General features: G+C 45.8%; 1 long non-coding RNA gene across 1 annotated transcript in view; it reads right to left on the reverse strand.

Moving 5' to 3' along the window:
* Positions 1–9,830, reverse strand: part of LOC108514679 (uncharacterized) — a 22,942-nt gene extending 13,112 nt beyond the window's left edge. The window contains exons 1-3 of the long non-coding RNA XR_001881291.1: positions 9,598–9,830; positions 8,082–8,172; positions 1,956–2,146 (exon numbers count right to left, since the gene is read on the reverse strand). This is a non-coding gene — a long non-coding RNA (uncharacterized LOC108514679). The remainder of the gene's footprint in view (positions 1–1,955; positions 2,147–8,081; positions 8,173–9,597) is intronic.
* Positions 9,831–20,433: the final 10,603 nt, after the last annotated feature.

A 20,433-nucleotide genomic window follows, 5' to 3' on the forward strand; every position in this document is an offset into this window, starting at 1 on the left:
GGAAAGGAAAGGAAAGGAAAGGAAAGGAAAGGAAAGGAAAGGAAAGGAAAGGAGGGAAAAAGAAACAGGAGACTGTCTTCAGGTCTCACAGAATTGGAGTCCTATTCGGGAAAATGGGAGGATGGAGGCAGGTATCTCACGAAGTCCCACGGACCCGCACAAGGTCTCCTGCATGGATCTCTTCCCGGTCTCCCCTCTTCCTGTTTCCTTTCTAGCTTTTCACCTCTTTCTCCTCAGTAGCTACCGCTTCAGGAGAGGAGAGGTGGGATCTCTGGGAAGAAAGGTGTGGGGAGGAGGGGCTCCCTGACGTATGAGGTAGGAGGTGGGGAAAGGAGGACTTCCGCTTAAACTGTAGCTGCTTCACTCAATAGTGCATCTAAAATAAAACATATTGCATTCTCCAAAACTAATCTTTTCCCGGAAAGAAAAGACAACCACACAAATAACATTTGGCCCACGTAAGAAATTGATATTCCTCCTATTACTCTACTCATAACTCTGTTTCCTGTGAGCAAACACTCTGACCTTATTAGCCCAAGAGAACATTTACATCTTCCCTGTCCAAGGTCAGATGACAAGAGACAAAACAGCATATTGTACTCAAGTTACTGACTCCTTTAATCACTTGGAAGGGAAATAGTGGTGGGTGTGGGATCTTGGGGAAGGCAGGCTAAGAAGTCTCTTTTCACTTGATCACACATATTTTTAATGTACATGAAATTACAGTTTGTGTTTTTTCACAATATCATAAGCACTACCCCCCAAGTTTTTAAAAACTCCCTAAAGACCCTGTCTTATCTGAGCACGCTTGCAAATGAATGCATACTATTCCATTGTAGAGCGCAGCGGTGGTTCTGTGATTTTAGGAACAGAGGTCCTTACAGACCAGAAGACCTCCTTTTATTCTTGCTAAAGTAAATCCTTAAGATTTCCTAATAGCTAGCTTAGTAATTGCTGGTAATTTTCCAAAGACATCACTGATAAGGAGCAGCTTCTGTTAGATGACTGGAAACATTGCCCTGGTTGTCAAAGCTGTGTGAAGAAGGCACTGGGGCCAGGTTTGGCAGTAACCACATAAGCGGAGTCAAGAAACATATCCTAGGAGGAGACACGGTATTGTTTCCACAGCTGTCAGTCTATCCCAGGGAACAGACCTGAAGATATTTCATCCTGTACACAGGCAGGCAGCTGTGTTACTGCACAAGAGTGGACAGACGTGGAGCCAGCACATTCCTAACTTTGAATTCTGATCATCTCTGAGATTGAGTAGCCCTCGGTTCTCAACTCTGGTTATACATTAAGGGGGTAAAAAAGCCAGTACTCAGGACTTACTGCAGACTGATTAAAGAAAAGAATCAGAGATTCCCCACTTTGGAGAATCTCAGAGAGAAAGCTCTCTGTTCAATTTTCATAGTTTGCATGACCTGGAAAGCCTTTGTGGAGGCAGGGAGTGGGTTCTATGACTTCTGTTAGGTCCCCTTTCCCTCCCTGTGTTCCTTAGCCAGGACTTGGCAGGAAACATTGGGATATCAACAGTTCCACCCTGCGATTTGTGCCCAGTTTTCTTGTTTTTGTTTGATCTTGAGATCTCATCATCAGGGAGGCTTGGTGAATAGGCCGGAAATTTTGGAACCACAACTTGGCTTCTGACTGCCTCAGGCCTTCTCGAAAGTTTCCAGCAGTCAAGAGTTTCATCCAGATATCTGCAGGGGACCTTCAAGGGAACAGCTGGGAAGTTCATTGCCCCATTAGGACTCCCTATGACCTTCCCAGAGGGCCCAGCCACACAGATGCAGCCTGGAATGTGGCAGGAAGCTACAGAACAGGCAGGAAGCCCAGCTCCACGTTACATCGCAAGCAGCCTCCAGCAGCCAGCCCTGAAATATCCCATTTCTTCCTGATCCACCCCCACTCCCAAACACACAGCTAACCAGCCAGTAAGATTCAGCAGTTACCTCTGAAATGCGTCTTGGATCTTCTGTCTTAACACCAACTCCCCAGCGCAGGAGCAATCTCCTAACTGGACTTCCAACCTCCAGTCTCTCCACCTCCAGCCCATTCTCCATGCCATGGCCAACGTGATCTTACTAATCTAAGATCTTCTGGTTTGAAGATGGCATAAAGTTAGTAATCCTCCTTTCATTTTCTGGAAGTAATCCAAAACAAAAGGACTTGAGAGATAAAAACACAAATTCCATTTTTAGTAAAAGTAGCAGACACCTAAACCACAAAATAGATGTAAGAGTTGCCAAAAGCAATAGAGCTTCAGCAGAGATGTTGCGGGAAGAAATAGAGCAAGGATGCTGTGCTGCAAAGTTTCCGGGACAGCCTGAAAAAGAATCCTCCAGAAGGGGGGGGCACACCTGGATGCGGAATGCACAGAGCCCTTGTGTGCAGCAGCAGAAAATGGGTGCAGGTGCTGTGGCCTGAGCTCTGCTGGCTCAGGACTTCAGACAAGCCATAGTTGTAGGAAATGGTCTGTTTCTGTGGCAACAGGGGAGGAGAGACTTTGCCTTGGGGAATCTTCACCATTGGTTGGAAAGAATTCAAGGCTTAGTGAATTTACATGAACCCTGGGTCATAAGGAAAATTTAGCCAACCTGGAAGACGATCTTGGCCTTTCTCACACCTGAGGTCCACGGGGAAGAAAAAACATTACCTGCTTCAATAATGAGTAAAATATACAGAGTTTTGACAAGAAACAAAGGAGAGAGAAAAAAAAAGAAAAAGCAAACAGCAGGTAAAGAAGATTCATCAAAAAACATTGCCATGGAGCAGATGAAAATTTTAAAGAGAAAATTAAGAAAACATAGCAAAGTAATTTCTCCCACAAAGAAAACATACACATGAGAGATGAGGGAAGAGGTAATGAAACAGTGGGAGGACATGAATCCTGAGCTGCCAGAGCTCGGGGAAGAAGTGAAAGAAAAAAAAGAAAACTATCCAACCTTCACTCTTAAAAAATGAAGCCTCAAATCTGAAGCAGTAAAAACGGAACACATACTGTGGAAACTCAATAAGAGATAGTGAGAGGAATAAGAAAAGGAGGCAAATTCGATGAAAATAAAGAATTAGAAAGCAATAGGTACATTTGAAAGGCAAAGAAGATTTAATTCTATATGCATTAAATATGTCTGAAAGGGGCCCGGCATGGTGGCTCACGCCTGTAATCCCAGCACTTTGGGAGGCCAAGGCAGGCGGATCACTAGAAGTCAGGAGTTCAAGACCAGCCTGGCCAACATGGTGCAACCCCGTCTCTATTAAAAATACAAAAATTAGCTGGCGTGGTGACGCACACCTGTAGTCCCAGCTAGGGGGAAGCTGAGGCTGGAAAATCACTTGAATCCAGGAGGTGGAGGTTGCAGCGAGCCGAAATCATGCCACTGTACTCCAGCCTGGGCAACAGAGTGAGACTCCATCTCGAAGAAAAGGAAAACAAAATTCTGAAAGGTCACACAAAAAATTGATAATATCAGTTGCTTCTAGGGAAGAAAATTGGGTTAGCTGTGAGGCAGAGTGGAAGGGGTGGAAGAAGGGCCAGGGTGGAAGGGAGATTTTTCACTTTTGTGAAACTTTTTTTAAAGTTTTGACTTGTATGAGCATATTAGCTCAACAGAAACATTCAAATTAAGCAATACACACCCTGCCTCCAACACACATACACTTTCACAATCTGATTATGGTACTGTCTGTTTAAAACCCTTCCATTGTTCTCATTTCTCTTAAGATAAAAGCCCACATTTAAAAATGGCTTATTAGTATAGGGTGATCATATAATGTGTTGTCCAACAGGGCACTTAAGATCAAAAAGACACACTACAGATGTAAACTGGGACTAAGGCCATCTACTTATAAGGCAGGCCATGATCTGGCCCTTGTTTCCATCTCCAGCCTCATCTGTCACCTTCCAGCCCACAGGCTCTAACTCCAGTCTTACTGAGCTATAAGCAGCCACCCTTTTCCCTCCAGACCTCTCAGCACAAGCTGTCCCCTCTGCACAGTATTTTCCTTCTTCCAAGTCTCCCTGCCCCCTACTGTTTGGCTTATTCTGTATATCCTTCGGGTCTGATTTACCTTATGTATTTAATCAGTTCTAAAATGCATGCTCTGGTCAGGCACAGTAGCTCATGCCTGTAATCCCAGCACTTTGGGAGGTCAAAGTGGGAGAGATTGCATGAGCCCAAGAGTTCGAGACCAGCCTGGACAACATAATGAGACATCCTCTTTACAAAAAGTTAAGAAAAAATTATGGTTGGGTGCAGTGGCTCCTGTCTGTAATCCTAGCACTTTAGGAGGCTGAGGCAGGTGGCTCGCTTGAGCTCAGGAGTTTGAGACCAGCCTGGGCAACATGGCGAAACCCTGTCTCTCCAAAATATATATATATATATTAGCTGGGCATGGTGGCATGTACATGTAGTCCCAGCTACTTGGGAGGTTGAGATAAGAGGATTGCTTGAACCTGGCAGACACAGGCTGCAGTGAGCTGAGATCGAGCCACTGCACTCCAACCTGGGCAGCAACAGAATGAGACCTTGTCTCAAAAACAACAAAAAGTTTAAAAAAAAAAAAACAAAACCGGGCATGGTGGTTCATGCCTAGAGCCCCATCTACCCAGGAGGTGGGAGGATCACTTGAGCCCACGAGGTTGAGGCCGCAGTGAGCTGAGATTGCGCCACTACACTCCAGCCTGGGTGAGTGCCAAAGAGAGACCCTGTCTCTCAAAATAAATAAAATAAAATAAAGTAAAATGCACATTCCTCACCCCCCTACCACCCCATTACATTTTCACATCTCTGAAATTAGAACAGGTCTTAACAAAATCCACGACATGTCATGGTTCAATTGGTAGCATTTTTCTTAATGCTGCGTAAATTAATGACGCATCTTACAACAGAAGGCACCTTGAGTTTGATGACCCGTGTTATCACACTGTACTAGTTCCATGGCTAGCTTTCCACTCGCTGGGAAAGCTAGTTACTGAGGGCAGGACTGTGTGTTATTTTTCACTGGGCTCCCACTGGCACTTACTGGAAAATGGTAGTTCCGCCATAAACATTTTCTGAATGTGCATAAATAAAAGCATGCAGTTTAATCAACTTTTCTGAAAATACTTTGTGTCGTTTTCTATCTAGGCCCTATAGCTTAATTGGTGACATAAAACTTGCAATGAAGCAGAAAACTTCAGAAGAAAAATTGGTTTAAGGGTAGGGGGTTTGCTCTCAGACATCTCTGCACATTTTCCCCCTCAACATTTCTGGTTTGCTCTGGGTCTTCGGATCTCCTGAAGACTCTTGATGACTGAATGAAGGCAATCAAGTTCCATATAGAAGAAATCTTTATGTTTTTAAAAGTAGGACTTTAGATCTATAAAGGGAAGTGAAATAAAATTATTTGTATTTTCTTTCAAAGTTTCAATCTCACTCTTAACTTGGTTCCCAAAGCAGAAGCGACAAATACAAAACAGAAATTCATTTATTTATTCAACAAATATCCACAGATTTCCCACTATTTGCTTGCATTCTTTTCCATACTGAGAACATTCCAGTGAATAAGACAAGGTCCTTTCCCTCTTGGACCTTACACCTGAATGATGGTTGAGACACAATGATGTACATACAAATTAAAAACATAATATGTCAGAAGCTGTGACTGCAATGATGATATGCAAATATACCATTTTATTACACATGGGGGTCCCCAAGTTTATCTGATCAAAACAACTACCAGGGAGCTCATTAAAAATACAGATTCTTGGGCCCCTGCCAGCCCCACTGAATCAAGATCTACAGCAGAGAGGCTGGGGCAAAACTATTTCAGGGAGTGCCCTAGTAATTCTTGTGATCACTGGACACCTAGGCTGTGTCAGAACTTTTGAACTTTGGCTGCAAACTAGAATCACATGGAGAGCTATGAGAATATGTGACGCTGGATCCCTTTCCCATTAGTTCTGATTTCATCCTTCTGGGATGAGTCTTGCATCTGTATTTCAGAGCTCATCAGATGATGCTAGTGGGCAGCCAGTGTTGAGAACCGAGGGCTACACCGCCTCAGGGATGGTTGGAGGTCAGAATTAGCAACTTGCTGCCCACTCCTGCTCAGGAATCAGGAATCAGGCTCTTGTATGCAGCTGCTTGCCATGTCCAAGATTAAATATCTTTAGCCTACACCCAGGGATAAACGGGCAGCTAACCCAGGTACTGTGTCTTCTGCATCTGGCCTTATAGCTTTGCCTTGGATGTAGCTCTTCCTTGGATACGCTTCCTGTACAGAGCCAAGTCTGAGAGGTAACCCCTACTGTAACATTTCAGCTGGGCCTGGCCTCAATACCCAGCTGTGATAATCTGATGCAACACTTCCAGTCACCTAGCACAAGCCATTCTCTTTTAGCAGTTTCTTTGGAATGTCCCCAGTGTATAATTTCCATTAGTAACTTCATTTTGAAATCCCATCAAGCCTACCAGCTGCTATGCAAGGAACCCAAAATGCAAACACTCCAACAGTTCCCCTTAAAAAAAAAAAAAGAAGAAAACATTTTCCTTTTCAGCTCAAAATTTCCAAAATCATTATATCACTATACCTGGCCTCTGAGGGAATGAGAAAAGGAAGACAAGAAGATGAAAGTCCCAGGAAACCCTGGCATGAGAAACGTTGTCATTCTCTTTTCCTACGACCAGCCTCTGAGGTCCCTACCACTCTAAGACATTGTATCCTCACTGGGCACAATAGCAGTTTTTTTTTCCCCCAGAGTTAGTGGGGTGCTATGGAAAATACTCAAGTTCAGGCCTCAGTTGGAGATGTGTGACTTCTGTAAGCCTCAGTTTCCCCATTTGTCCGTTTTGTTGTGAGGATTGGAGGCAACATAACTAAAGCAGTAAGCACAGCACCTTGCACATAGTAGGTAGCTATGATTGTTATTGCATCCTCTCTGCCTTTTGGTATTTTTCTCCTAGATAAAGGATTATGCTGGGATTTTTTTATGTCATTGCTCAATGAGCTGGAAAAGGCAGCCCTGCTGATTAGAATGCTGGTTTGCAGGAAACAGAGTGGTAGTGTTGACATTTGCAAAAAGCTTTCTTGCTAAACTTTAAACACTTGGCAGATCTAATCCTGCTGGCATTGCCTGTTAGTGATATTTCTATGGCTATAACGGACATGCCGAGTTCAATCAGACACCCAGGGAAAGGGCAGGATAATTGGTTTCCCTCAAGTTTCCAGCAAAGTTACGTGGACACACAGTCCATTTTAGCATGGAGGGAACTAATGTGTATTGAGTATTACCTGTCTAGCACGTTTGGAGGTGCTCAATAAATGCTGAGAAGCTGAATATATATACTGTGATAGAATGAATGTACTGCATAGGCCAGAATGGACTACGCACTTTTATTCTGTGCTATGTGTTTTGCTATGAATGGTTCATTTCAAATATTGATGTATTTATTTGAGCAAAGGGTGTGCCAGTCCACATGCTAGGTTCTGGGACCATACCTGTAAGCAAAACAGAAAAGGTGTCTCGACCTTCTGAGCCCTCAGCACAGAGAGGGTGACAGGGAAGAAACAGGAGTATTCTCCTACTCTGTGTGCTAAGTCTCCTGTAATGGAGAAAGCACTGAAGGCATCTAACCCAGTCTGGACTGAAAGCTAGGAGTGGGAAGTGGAAATATATGCTGGCTCTGGAGGTGCCAGGCAATGGGAAACTCAGGGAAGGACTGAGCTTCAGAGGACCTGGAAACAGGTTAGCCCGCCAGTGCAGGAAGAGGAGAGAGGCAAGGTGAGGAGATCCCGACTGGCTTTGCAAACCTTACTGGATCTTCTGCTGGGCAGGCTAGTGTGCTGCAAGGCAAGGGCTTGTCGTTGCTATTAAAATAAATTCATAGAGGAAAATCGGCTTTTAGTAAAATCCATTTAAAGTTTTTTTGTTTTGTTTTGTTTTAAATTACATTGATGGAGAGAGTGGGTCTTATAATTTTAGGGCCTCCAAAGGTCTTAATCAGGCTCTGATGGTGAGCACATTAGGGTAATGGGGAGTTACTGAAGCATTAGCAAGAGAGTGGCGAAAATGCCCTCCTTTCTCTTTGTCTTACCACGTTCCTGAGGACCTCAGTTCAGTAAGTGCAAACGGGTGGGCGTGGCTGCGGAGATGGAGACCATCCACTTCCTGGTTTTCCGCTCAGCCTGCGGGAAGGGTAGGGAAAGACTTGGGGACTTGGTTGCTCCCTGGGCTTGGCCCACCAGTTCAGCCTTGGCTTCGGATCCAGGGTCCCCCACCCAAGCTCCCGTCTCTGGGGAGGCCCAGGCAGGGCGAGGGCTAGCGCGGTGATCGGGAGGCTGGATCCTGGAGAGACAGGAGACTGCTTTCCCGCCCCGAGAGGCCACGACCTCGTAGGGTTGCAAACCGAATCAATCCTCTCCGTTCCACCTCCTCCAGTATCTTGTTTGTGCCCTGGACTCGATTCCTCCCTGGGGATTCCTCCCTTTATGCAAAATCTGCTGGGACCTCCCGCGCCTGGGGACTCCCGGAGCGGCGTGCTGTCCCCACCAGGCGCTCAGCGCAGAGCGCCCCGGGCAGCGAGAACGCTCCCTGCACCCAGCCCTGCTCCGGGCTCCGCACCGTGGCCCTTTTCTTAGGTTGTAGACACTCCCTCCCTTGCACCTTCCGAAAGCTGAGCACAGGTCCTGCGGGAAAAGGCGAGCATGGGATCGGGCAGTTCCCAACGTTCACCTCCACGCCCCACCTCCGAGCACCCTAGAGACAGTCTATGCTGAGCAAGCGAAGGCCAAAGCGAGGAGATTTCTCGTTGTTAGTTTAAAACAAAGTGTCTGTTTTCTATGTTGGGATGTTAAGGAAAAACAAACAGGTGAAATAAGATGCCTGTAGTCACGACTCGGTGGGTAAAATGCCGTTTCTGTTTAACCCCTCTTCCTTCCATCTCTGCTATCTGCCTGCCTCTCTCTCTCTTTTTATGATTTTCTTTGTTTTTATCACACAGGGAATACGCAAATGCATTTTCATTGTAAGAGGTTGAAACAATGCAGGAGATTACAAAGTAAAATGTGAACACCATATTGCAACTCCCCACCCCCATTCCACTTCCCTAGTCCCGGGTAAAACCACTGCCTGCCATTTGGTATGCAACCTTCACTCCTATTCCACGCATTTACCCGTATGTGAAAGTACACACTTGAGCATACACAAATATAAGGTTATTGCATGTATGCACATATGTACATGCATACGTAATTTTTTTGCAGTTTTATGTCATGGAGACCATACAGTAAGTGTTCCTCAGATTGTTATTTTCATGTACTAATATGTCTTAAGGAGCTGTCAGTGACAGAACACACAGGTCTTTTACGCCATAGCTCTCTCTCTTTCTAACAGCTGCAAATTCCAAACTGTGGATTTCTCATGGGTTATTTAATCTCCCATTATTGACATTTCTGGTGTTTCTTTTTTAAAAAAATGTATTTTCTTTCTCTTTTTTGTTATTACAAACAGGAAGCAATGATTATTGTATTAGTTATTTATTGCTGCCTAACACAATACTCCAAAACGTAGTGGCTTAAAATTTTGTATAATAAATGTTTATAATCTCTCACATTTTTTGCCAGTCAGGATCGCAACTTCTTGGGTGGGTGATTTCTGGCTCAGTGTTTTGCGTGGGGTTGCAGTCCAGATGCTGACCGAGGCTTCAGCCAACTGAGCCTTGACTAGGCCTGGAGGAACTGTTTGCTCTCAGGGCTGGCAAGTAGGTGTGGGCTGTTGGTGGGAACCCTTAGTTTCTCACCCATGTGGGTCTCTCCACAAGGCTAATTGAGTGTCCTCACCACATGGTGGCTGTTTCCATCATAGCCAGTCATTCAAGAGAGCAAAGGAGAAGCACAGGGCCTTTTATGACCTAGCCTCCGAAGTCACACATTGTCACTTTGGCCACATTCTATTCATTAGGAGTAAGTCATTAAGTACAGCCCTTTTGTGAAGGGAAGGGTATCAAAGAATTTGTGAACATAATTTAAAACTGCTAGTATTACCCTTATGCATAATCTTTGTGTAGTTATGTGACTATTTCCCCAGAATACATCTCTAGAACTGGAATTGCTGGGTCTAGTGGTATATGCACTTTTAACTTTGATAATTCCTTCTGTTTGTGTTAGAAACTGTCCATTGTCCCCCTAATATCCATTTTCTCTTTTCTTCCTTTTAGCAACGAATCTCCTGAGTTTCAGGTGGGTATGAGTTGAGAATATATTTGCCACCTTCCTCGCTGTGGACATGTAACTAAGTTATGGCTGATGAGAAGTACTGTGTGCGATTTCTGAATCAGATCCTTAAAATAAGCTGTTTGTTGTACTTCCGCTTTCCCCGTGGAGCAATCTATTCAGAGAACAGATGTGGTGGTGGGAGTCAGCTTCCACCAGGTGATGCAGGTAACACCCCTGGGGATGGTGGTACAATGTATAGAAAGAACCTGGGTCCCTGCATAACCTTGTGGAACCAAGCCAGCCTTCTTCCCAGGACTTTCTACTAGCTTAGACTTTTGTATGAGAAAAAAAAAATAAAGCTTTTATCTTGTTTCAGCCACTGTTACTTACTGATGATTTGCCTCCTCAAAAGCCTACCCAACAACGTATAAATATCCATTTCCCCCATCCTTGCCCACACTAGATATCATCAATCTTCAAAAAGTTATCAATCTGATGCCCCCCCCAACTTAGGACTTTATAATCTCCTTCACGTGCTACTGCTAGGGGCAGGGTGAAGGACATGGATATAAAATTCAAGAAAAAACCTACCAAAATCTGTATTAACAGAAAACGCGAAGATATAATGTTGCTTTTGAGAAAGAAACTACAATTTCAAAAGTACTCATACATCCCCCCAAAAGACTGCAGGGATGCTGTGCCTTCCCTCAAAGGCATTACAACCTAACTGGGAAAAGGTATCTGGACATAGCAGTACAGAGTGGAGTAGTCTGGCTGGCTAATTCCTGGTACTGACCCAGGGAGATTGAGGAGGGAGCTGTGATGGAGGACATTTAGCCTCCCAAAGTTAGTGGTTCATGCATTTCTTATGCTATTCGGGTGACAAGCAGGGAGAAGGGAGTGGACTATCTGGGAGAAAGTTGTGCAGGCAAATGCTAAGGGTACAGGCTCTGGTGTTAGACTGTCTACGTTCACATCCCATCCCTGCCACTTCACTCTGTTGGCACATACTTAGTGAGTGCCTTCTGCAAGCAAGGTACTGTTGGTGAGGCTGGGCGTTCCATGAGAAACTCTCCTGTAACTGGAGCTTCCTTTCAGAGTGCTGAGACAGATGACCATGGGCTGGGCTTCAGTTCCCTCACCTGGAGAGTGACGAGAACACCAGTACAAAACTCCAGGGCTGTTGGGAAGGTGGAATGAAATAGTACATGAATGAAATAGTACGTGTAATGGGTCGCATTCACAGTGCCTGGAACATAGCAAATGCTCGTAAAGGTAGGTGTTATCATTAAGGAAAGCCATGAAGGAGAAAGTCCCTAGAGCCCCCAAGGTTCCTTTCTGGGCCTTCACTGGTGACTCCCAGAAAGTTTGTTTCAATGCCCCCTGATACATTGTGGATATTTCTCCCCTCCAAATCTCATGTTGAAGTGTGATCCCAGTGCTGGAGGCGGGGCCTGGTGGGAAGTATTAGGTCACGGGAGTGGGTCCCTCATGAATGGCTTGGTGCCCTCCTAGTGGTAATGAGTGAGTTTTTGCTCTATTAGTTAGAGTGAGATCTGATTGTATAAAAGAGCCTGGCACCTATTCCTCCCTCTCTTGCTCCCTCTCCTGCCATGTGACCTGCCTGCTCCCCCTTTGCCTTCTGCCATGCGTAAAAGCTTCCTGAGGCCTCAACAGAAGCTGAGCAGATACCAGTGCCATGCTTATCCAGCCTGCAGAACCAAGAGCCAAATAAACCTCTTTTCTTTATAAACTACCCAGTCTCAGGCATTCCTATATAGCAATGCAAAATGGACTAATACCACCCCCACCCATAGAAAAAAACTCCTGCTTTCATAAAAGATATCAGTTCTTTCTCACTGAGGTGAAAGTGATTGACGTAGTTTGATGCACTACTTCTGTTGCATTTACACTTTAGTGGAGAATATACTATGTTTGGTTAAATCACAAGGATGAAAGTCTAATTATAAAATTTCAGGCATCAGCACAGCTAAACCAGGGGCATTTGGGCCAATTGAGGGTGCTTCACTGATGCTGCTGAAATCAACATTTTTAGGGAGCTGGCCCAGTCTTCTCTTCCCTTCCCTTCCTTCTCTTCCAGTCCCTTCTTCTCTCTTCTCTTCTGTCTCTGCTCCTCTGCCTCCCCTTTCTTTCTCTCCCTCCTCTTCCTCCTCTCCTCTGTTTCCTCTCTGTCTTTCCCTTGCCTAAATGACTGTCTAAGTCCCTGATGATTCAATGTGATTACATTTCCATAGGCAGGTGTGTGTCTTGTTTAGTCACATTAAAAATAAATCACTTGGCCACATGCAGTTGATGCATCAATCTGTTACTTTCCTCTGCTTTCCAGGAACAGATTGCTCAAAAACCAAACGACTGTTGCGTGAAATGCGAGTGGGGAAAGGAGTGAGATGAAGGGAACAGAGCCCTTCTAAACTCGCCCTTCAGCCTTCCCACCCAATCAGAAAGGAAATCAGTCATGCCCACAATCCTGCCAATAACACAGTGTAGCGGCTACATTCTTTGGACGAATGACAGCGAGCTGTGGAAGAAATCTGGTTTGGAGAAGAGATGGGGGGCTTGTGTTTACTGAACATCTACAGTGAATCAGGCCCTGTGCTTTCTTTTGCATCCGTTCTCTTCTAAAGGGGAATCAGGATCCTGGCTGAGGGACCCTGGACTATTTCACCTTTCAGGATCTCAGTTTCTTTAGACTAAAAACCTGAATTCCTTTTTTTTTTTTTTTTTTTTTGCACTTCTTAAAAATTAAACTTTAGGTTCTGGGGTGCATGTGCAGAACGTGAAGGTTTGTTACATAGGTATACAAGTGCCATGATGGTTTGCTGCACCCATCAACCCATCATCTACACTAGATATTTCTACTGATGCTATCCCTCCCCTAGCCCCCCCAACCCCAAGACAGGCCCTGGTGTGTGATGTCCCCCTCCATGTATCCATGTGTTCTCATTGTTCAACTCCCATTTATGAGTGAGAACATGTGATGTTTGGTTTTCTGTTCTTGTGTTAATTTGCTGAGAAAGATGGTTTCTAGCTTCATCCATGTCTCTGCAAAGGACATGAACTCATCCTTTTTAATGGCTGCATAGTATTCCATGGTGTATATATGCCACATTTTCTTTATCCAGTCTATCATTGATAGGCATAATTCCTATTCTTTAAAAAAATTTTTTTTGTAGAGATGGGGTCTTGGTATGTTTCCCAGGCTGGTCTCAAACTCCTGGGCTCAAGTGATCCTCCCACCTTGGCCTCCCAAAGTGCTGGGATTATAGGTATGAGCCACCACACTNCATGTGATGTTTGGTTTTCTGTTCTTGTGTTAATTTGCTGAGAAAGATGGTTTCTAGCTTCATCCATGTCTCTGCAAAGGACATGAACTCATCCTTTTAATGGCTGCATAGTATTCCATGGTGTATATATGCCACATTTTCTTTATCCAGTCTATCATTGATAGGCATAATTCCTATTCTTTAAAAAAATTTTTTTTGTAGAGATGGGGTCTTGGTATGTTTCCCAGGCTGGTCTCAAACTCCTGGGCTCAAGTGATCCTCCCACCTTGGCCTCCCAAAGTGCTGGGATTATAGGTATGAGCCACCACACTAATTCATATTCTAATAATTCTTTTTGGCATCAGGGACAAGTCTTGGGGTTACTCAGACCTAGCTCCACCCTTTTGGGTAAATTACTTATCATCTCTGAGCCTCAGTTTTTTCATCTCTAAAATGGGGATGGGAATCAAGATCAAATGAAATAATGTATTTAAGACATCTTTTTTAAATGGGCAACTAATAGTGATGGTGTTTAATCTTTCTTTCACAACATGCACATTTTCACCCTCTTAGAGATTTTTAAAATATTTTTTACGGGTTGGAATGGTGGTTTTCCAGGTGGTATGAATATATGTGTGTGTGTGTGAGTAAGTGTGTGTGTGTATGTGTGTTCTCCTTATTCTCGATGAAAACAGTCTGAGGAAGAGACCGCTGAGGTTTTTTTGTAGTAATCTTGGCACTAATGAAAACCAGACCCTGGACTCCGTAAATGCTATTGGGCATTCAGTCAAGGGGCAGCAGGTATCCCAAGATGTTCCCGAGTAAATCAGACCTCCCTTAGTGAATCATATCACCCTTGTGTGATCCCCTCCCACACCGAATCTGAGCTGGCCTGTGACTTGCTTTAACCAATAAAGTGTGTTGGAAGTGACACTAAGTTGTTTGTAGTCTAAGTTTTAAAAATTCTCAAATCTTATACTTTTGTGCTTTGGGGATCCTCAAGTCAATATGTAAAAAGTGTGGTCTCTCTGTGCTGGAGAGGTCACATACAGAGACCAATGGAGAAGGAGAGACCTTGAGAATATATGGATAGAGGAAGAGAGGGAGGAAGGGAGGCCCAACTGTCCCAGCTTCACAACTGAGCCAGGCCTCCATCCACCCTCTTAAGGCACCAGCCAAGTGAGTGACTTATCCTGGATACTTCATCCCAGTACAGTCCCCAAATGACCACAGCCCCAGCTGCTACCATGTGCAACAGAAGAACCACCCAGCTGATCCCAGTCAACCTATGGACTCATGAGAGATGATAGAATGGTTGTCTTAAGCCATTCACTTTTGGATTGGTGTATTACAAAGCAACAGATTATTGAAAAAGTCAGCAATATTTTTGAGCTTTCACTATGTACCAAATCATGGACTCTCATTAGGAGAGATACAGAAGAACTGCCCACAACTCCCCTCAGGAAGTTAGTTTGGGCAAGAAGATTGTACAAAGGCAAGTATAAAGATTCTAGACATTTACTAGTCCACACACAAGTGTGTGCTTGGAAGTATGATGTAAACAGACTGTTTAGTGATAGGGTCATTGGGTTTGGGTTAGGGTTAGGAACACTCCTACAGGGAGAGAGTCTTGAGTTGGATTTTGAAGGAAAGTGCAGGTGACGGTTCAGAGAATGGCTGGGGTTGGAAATGGGGGGCATTGATAGTCACATAGCAATAAAATAGGAGCACATGGAGTGGGAACTGAGAAACTCAAGTTTGATATCAGATGGATATAAAAACAATGGGTCTCAAAGGGGATCTTGCCAATCAGGTTCTAGGCCTGCAGCAGGGACTTCAGGAAAGCTGGTTATTTCATTATCTTCATTTTCTTCATTCCATTTGGTAAAAACATAACTTGCAAATGACAGCATAATCCCTTTATAAATGCCCCTGATTGTGGAGTCTCCTGGGGGAAACTTTCTCTTCAGCACCCATTGGAGGGGCTCAGAAAGATGCGTATAACCTGTTTATAGAAGACCCTTTTAGGCCTCCCCCAAGGACAGCCTCAAAGGGGCGGGGGTTATAAGGGCCCCTCTGTGTGACTGATGATAAGCAGAGACATAAGCTAGGGAAGCATAGCCCAAACCAGAGCTAATTGGTTGGTAGTTAGCAGGTTAATGGCTCACATCAGGGATGACGCAAGGTTGTAGCCATGTGGCAGGAATGATTTCAGGGTTTTCCCTTCTTTGCTTCTCTCCCTTCCTGGTGTTTGGTGGGGCTTTGAAGCTCTCCTTCCCAGGAAGATCTGGGTCATGCTTGAATCCTCAGCTCTGGGAGTCAAGGCAAGGCCAAAAGGTGATGACCTGTACTATGAAACGTGGACTCATAGGAAAATGAGCCATTCTGCCAGTCCCTTGAGGAACAGGGGTGCAAATACAAGTTGGAGGGGGCAAGGGGCAAGCGGTTCCAGCTCTGAGCAGAGAAAAACTGAGGGGAAAGGAAAACAGGTGGCTCATGACAGCACCTTTCTTCACATTTTAGGGTGGTGCCTTAGTTTGTGATTCTACCCAGTTTACTCCATTTATAATCTTAGCATATACTGTTATTATTTTTCACAATTACTGAGTTAGGCATATGTACAGTTGTAAGTAACAGAACTCCCAGCTAACAGTGGCCTAAGGAATGTAGACCTTCCCTCAATCCACAGAGGATGATTGAGTGGTCACCACATACCAGGCGCTGTTCTAGGAGCTGGGAAACAGCAGAGAGAAAAACAAACTTTTTGCCCTCACAGAGCAAGAAGGCAGCCTGGATCAGGGAAGGGCCTTGTCACTGTCCTGAATGCCTGGGGTTTCTACTTCATGGGCATAGGAGACCTCAGGATGTCCAGGAATCTCAGTCAAGACAGGAAGCAGGAGAAAGAGGTGGACCAGCCTCCCTCGTTCCTTTCAGCAGAAGAGCAAAAGCTTCCCTGGAATCTCCAGCAGATCCTCCCATAGGCCTGGGCTCACTCAGAATCTTCATGGTTAATTTGGTCACTGTTTATCACTTGAGACTACCCAGAACAAGGCAGGGTTCCGTTCGCAACAGAGAAGGGAGAAGGAAATTGGGCAGGTAGTCAGAGTCGGGCTGTCTCTGTGTTTGCAGGGGAGGCAGACACTGGAGAAGGTAAACATTCAGTGGCAAATACATCATTGCAAACAGTAAGGAAACAGTGAAATAATTGTAAAATGGCATCGAAACTATCCAAGATGAGGCAAAAAGTCCTTATTGAGTGCTTGCTGCTTCCTATGGTCTTTTCCAAGTAGGACATGTGAAGAGGGAAGGAAGGATCCAGCCTCAGGGGTCTTTCAGACTGGCAGGAGATGACACACACACATCTGAACCAACCTGTGCCCAGAGAAAGTGAAAAGGGATCTGGTGGCAGCTGAATGCACGGTTCAAAGCGGTCATCGTCATAGGCACTTTCCCTGCCTGTCCTGCCCGTGTTCCTTCTAGGGAACATGCCCTGCTCACAGCTGCTAAAGGTGTTGACCCATGAGGTCCAGGCCCATCCCCATCCCACTAAAATGTGTTAAAACAAGGAAGATCCACTAAAAGGTGTTAAAGCAAGGGTGTGTCTCGTCCCATCGCCTGATTTTAGTGGTTTTCACACTAAAAGGTGTGAAAAGCAAGGAAGATCCACCAAAGGTGAATGGGACCAAACGCGCCCTTGCTTTCCACCTTTTAGTGGGTCTTCCTTGCTTTCAGATTAAAGTCAAACGCCTTGGCACAGCCTCGAGGCCCATCACTATGCCTGTCCTCCTCTCCCGCTGCCTCCTGACCTGGCCTCTAGCCACCCCAAGATGGGCAGATCCCACCCAGCAACTCACGCTTCTGGGTCTTTTCACACGCCAGGACTTGTGTGCACAGATATACCCTCCCCTCCCCTGTTTTCCAGCTGGTGAAGTCTCATTCCTCCTTTAAGACCACCACCTGCGGTCATCTCGCCCCCACACTGACCTTGCTTCCTCTCTCCTTCATGCTGCCCCAGCACCTCGTGAGGACTGTGCCGGCATCTGCCCCTTGTATTGGCATTATGGGCCTGTGTGTTTCCCTGTCACTCCAGGGCAGGGCCTGTGCTTCATCTTGGTATCCTTGTTAATTGACACAGTGCCTGACACCTCAGCCAATGCCTGTGGGATGAACGAATGAATGAGTGGTTCTCTAATGGTGACAGAGGAGGTCTCAGCTGATTTAGTAGGGCTTTCCTCCCCGGGAGCTTAGCCTCAGTGCGGCCCTGGGTTGGGGGTCAGATGCTTTATGGAGCCCTTCTGCCCTCTGCCCCTAAAGTCAACCTTATTTCCTGCTCACTCTCACCATGATCCTCTTCTCTAGAGCCAGAATCCCCTAGGAGCATTTCCTTGTTTTCCTCCTCTGGAGAAGAGGAGCCCGGAGCCAAGGAGCAGAGGGCTGCAGAGCATGGCTGGGATTTGATAAACAGGCAGGAGATTTCAGCAGCAATCAGGAGAGGAAATCACATACATTATCCCCGGAATTCATAATGCAGTGCTAATGAGATGGAGGGGCTGGGAGTTGATCTCTACCGCCTCTTGCAGCCCGGGATCATCAGTGTTTGGAGAAGGACGCAGGGAGGGGCACTGTCTCCGGGCTGCTCTCCCCTATCCTGTAGCCTGACGGTCCTCCCAGCAAGGGAAGGCATTTATTAGGTCTCTAAATGTGGCTTGGTCACAAAGGACATGAAAATGAGGGGCTGTAGAGACCTCCAGGGGGCAGTGGAGCTGGGAAGCGGAGCATGCAAGGCGGGGGACCCACGGCAACCTCCCTGTTGAATAACCTTTCCCTGAGAAAGTCCTAACATCTGGAAAATTTCTAAATCACATTATTATTGAATTAGTATCTATTGAGGTTTGCCATAGGCAGGAACAATGATCATCATTTATTGAACGTTTCTCTGTGCCCCAATGCTGATAGTTTACAGTTGTACCTTATCCAATTCTCTACCTCCTCCCCAAATGCACACACTCACACCCATGAGCACACACATGCACTCACATACATTCTCACACCACACCCCCTGCCCCCACACTCCCCATGGTGAGGTGGGCATTGCTGCCCTCACTTTACGGGTTACAGGGAGAACTAAAACACCAAGCATTTCATGACTTCCTGTCATCACACAACTCCTGGCATGTGCACCCCAGGGTATTGACTCCAGGTACCCGTGCTCCTCTCTGCACTTACTCTCTGCCATTTCCCTGTTTTGTTTTCTCAGAGCTCTTACTCTCCACAATGTCATTGTTTATTCATCTGTTTACTTGGTTTTTGTCTGCCCACCTCCATAGAATGTAATTGTGATGAGCATGATGACAGACAACATTGACTGAAATGTACTACATGCCAGGCACTGAGTTAAGCACCTCATGTACATTCACTCATTTAATCCTTACTATTACCCTACCTAATAGTACCAATCTTATTATCATCCCCACTTTACAGGTGAGAATGCATTCACTGGCCTAAGGCCTGGAATACAGGAATGAGTATGGCTTGGATCCCCATCTGATCCAATGGGCCAGTGGCTTCTTACCTTGGGGGAGCAACACCTTGGGGAGAACAGGCTCCTGCCATGCCCCTGCCAGTCATATCTCCCTCCTCCCACTCTTGGCCCACACTAGAATGGGATTTTCAGGGGGCTCTGTTGAGTAAAGCAGGTCAGTGAAGCCCTCTCAGGCCTTTGGGCTAACTGTCCCCATTCAGTGTCCCTCTGGCCTCTTTCCTCTGTGGCATCTGGCAAGGGCCCCAGGCTCCTGGCCTGGTTGTTCACGCACAGAGTTATCCACAGACACCAAGTGCTGGGTCCCCCGCCTGCCCCATTCTGCTGGGTGATTGATGGGGCCACTCTTGCTCTCAGTCCCAGAGAGCTCCTTTGAATAATAACTTGGCAAAATTACCTCTCTTTTTACTTTCCCTATCTCTGATTCATTTGCTTTCCAAGTCATTCATCTCTTTTGAGTTAGAAGAAGAAAGAGGGAGGAGAATGAGGAAGAGAAGGAGGAGGTAGCACAAAGGAACCAGGGACCATGAGCCCCACCTCCTCATTTTACCAAGGGGGGAGCTGGGAGCAGCTCTGTCACCAGCCTGTCTCATCTAAGTGTGATTTTAAGGTGGAGTGCACCTCTGCCAATGGATTTGTAGGGTTTGCAAATTCAACCGGATCCCTGGCTATGGAACGAAAGCATGTGTGGGAGATCTAGAGCTGTGGGGAGGCGGGATCTTTCTAGGGCCCCTGAAGGTGCACCTTGAAAGGCAGCCGCCTGCTCTACCCACCTGTACCACTGGTCCTGTCTGCCTGTGGGGATGGTGGGATATTCTTAATCTTGAAGGAGAGCAGCAGAGAAGATAGGGAAAGGAATGAGATGGAGGCTCAACGGAGTCACAGCGGCTCCCCAACACTTATTCTGATCACCAGGCACTGGGGAGACAAAGCCCACAAGGAATTCATAGACTTGTGGCAAATACAGGACCGTGCAATACATGTGTAGGTACATACAGTACAATCCTACGGAGCAGGCTATTTATTCTGCAATGGGAGGGACAAGCAAGGAAGCCTTTACAGGTGGGCTGATGATAAAGTGTTCTGAAATCTCAATCTGGAAACGGGGACGGGTGCTCCAAGTGTCAGGCGATGCAGAAGCAAAGGTTTGGAGGTGCGAAGCTGCACAGTGTCCTGGGGGAGCACGAAATGATGTTATTTAAAGTACAAAGAGCAAGGTGGACATTGCCAAGACCTGAGAGGTAGGCAAGGGCCAGGTAATACTGGCTGTAATGGTAGTAGATCTTCATCCAGGGCTTATGTGGGGGAGGGCTTTGCCAGACTCAGGAGTTTGACGGCTATGATAGGAGAGTCCTCCAAAAAGAAGGTGTGCAGTCAGACCCACAGCAGTGTGTGGAGGATGGATCAGAG

Source organism: Rhinopithecus bieti, unplaced genomic scaffold (assembly GCF_001698545.2).
Source record: "Rhinopithecus bieti isolate Rb0 unplaced genomic scaffold, ASM169854v2 scaffold_31548, whole genome shotgun sequence".
In the NCBI taxonomy this organism is placed as follows: Eukaryota; Metazoa; Chordata; class Mammalia; order Primates; family Cercopithecidae; genus Rhinopithecus; species Rhinopithecus bieti.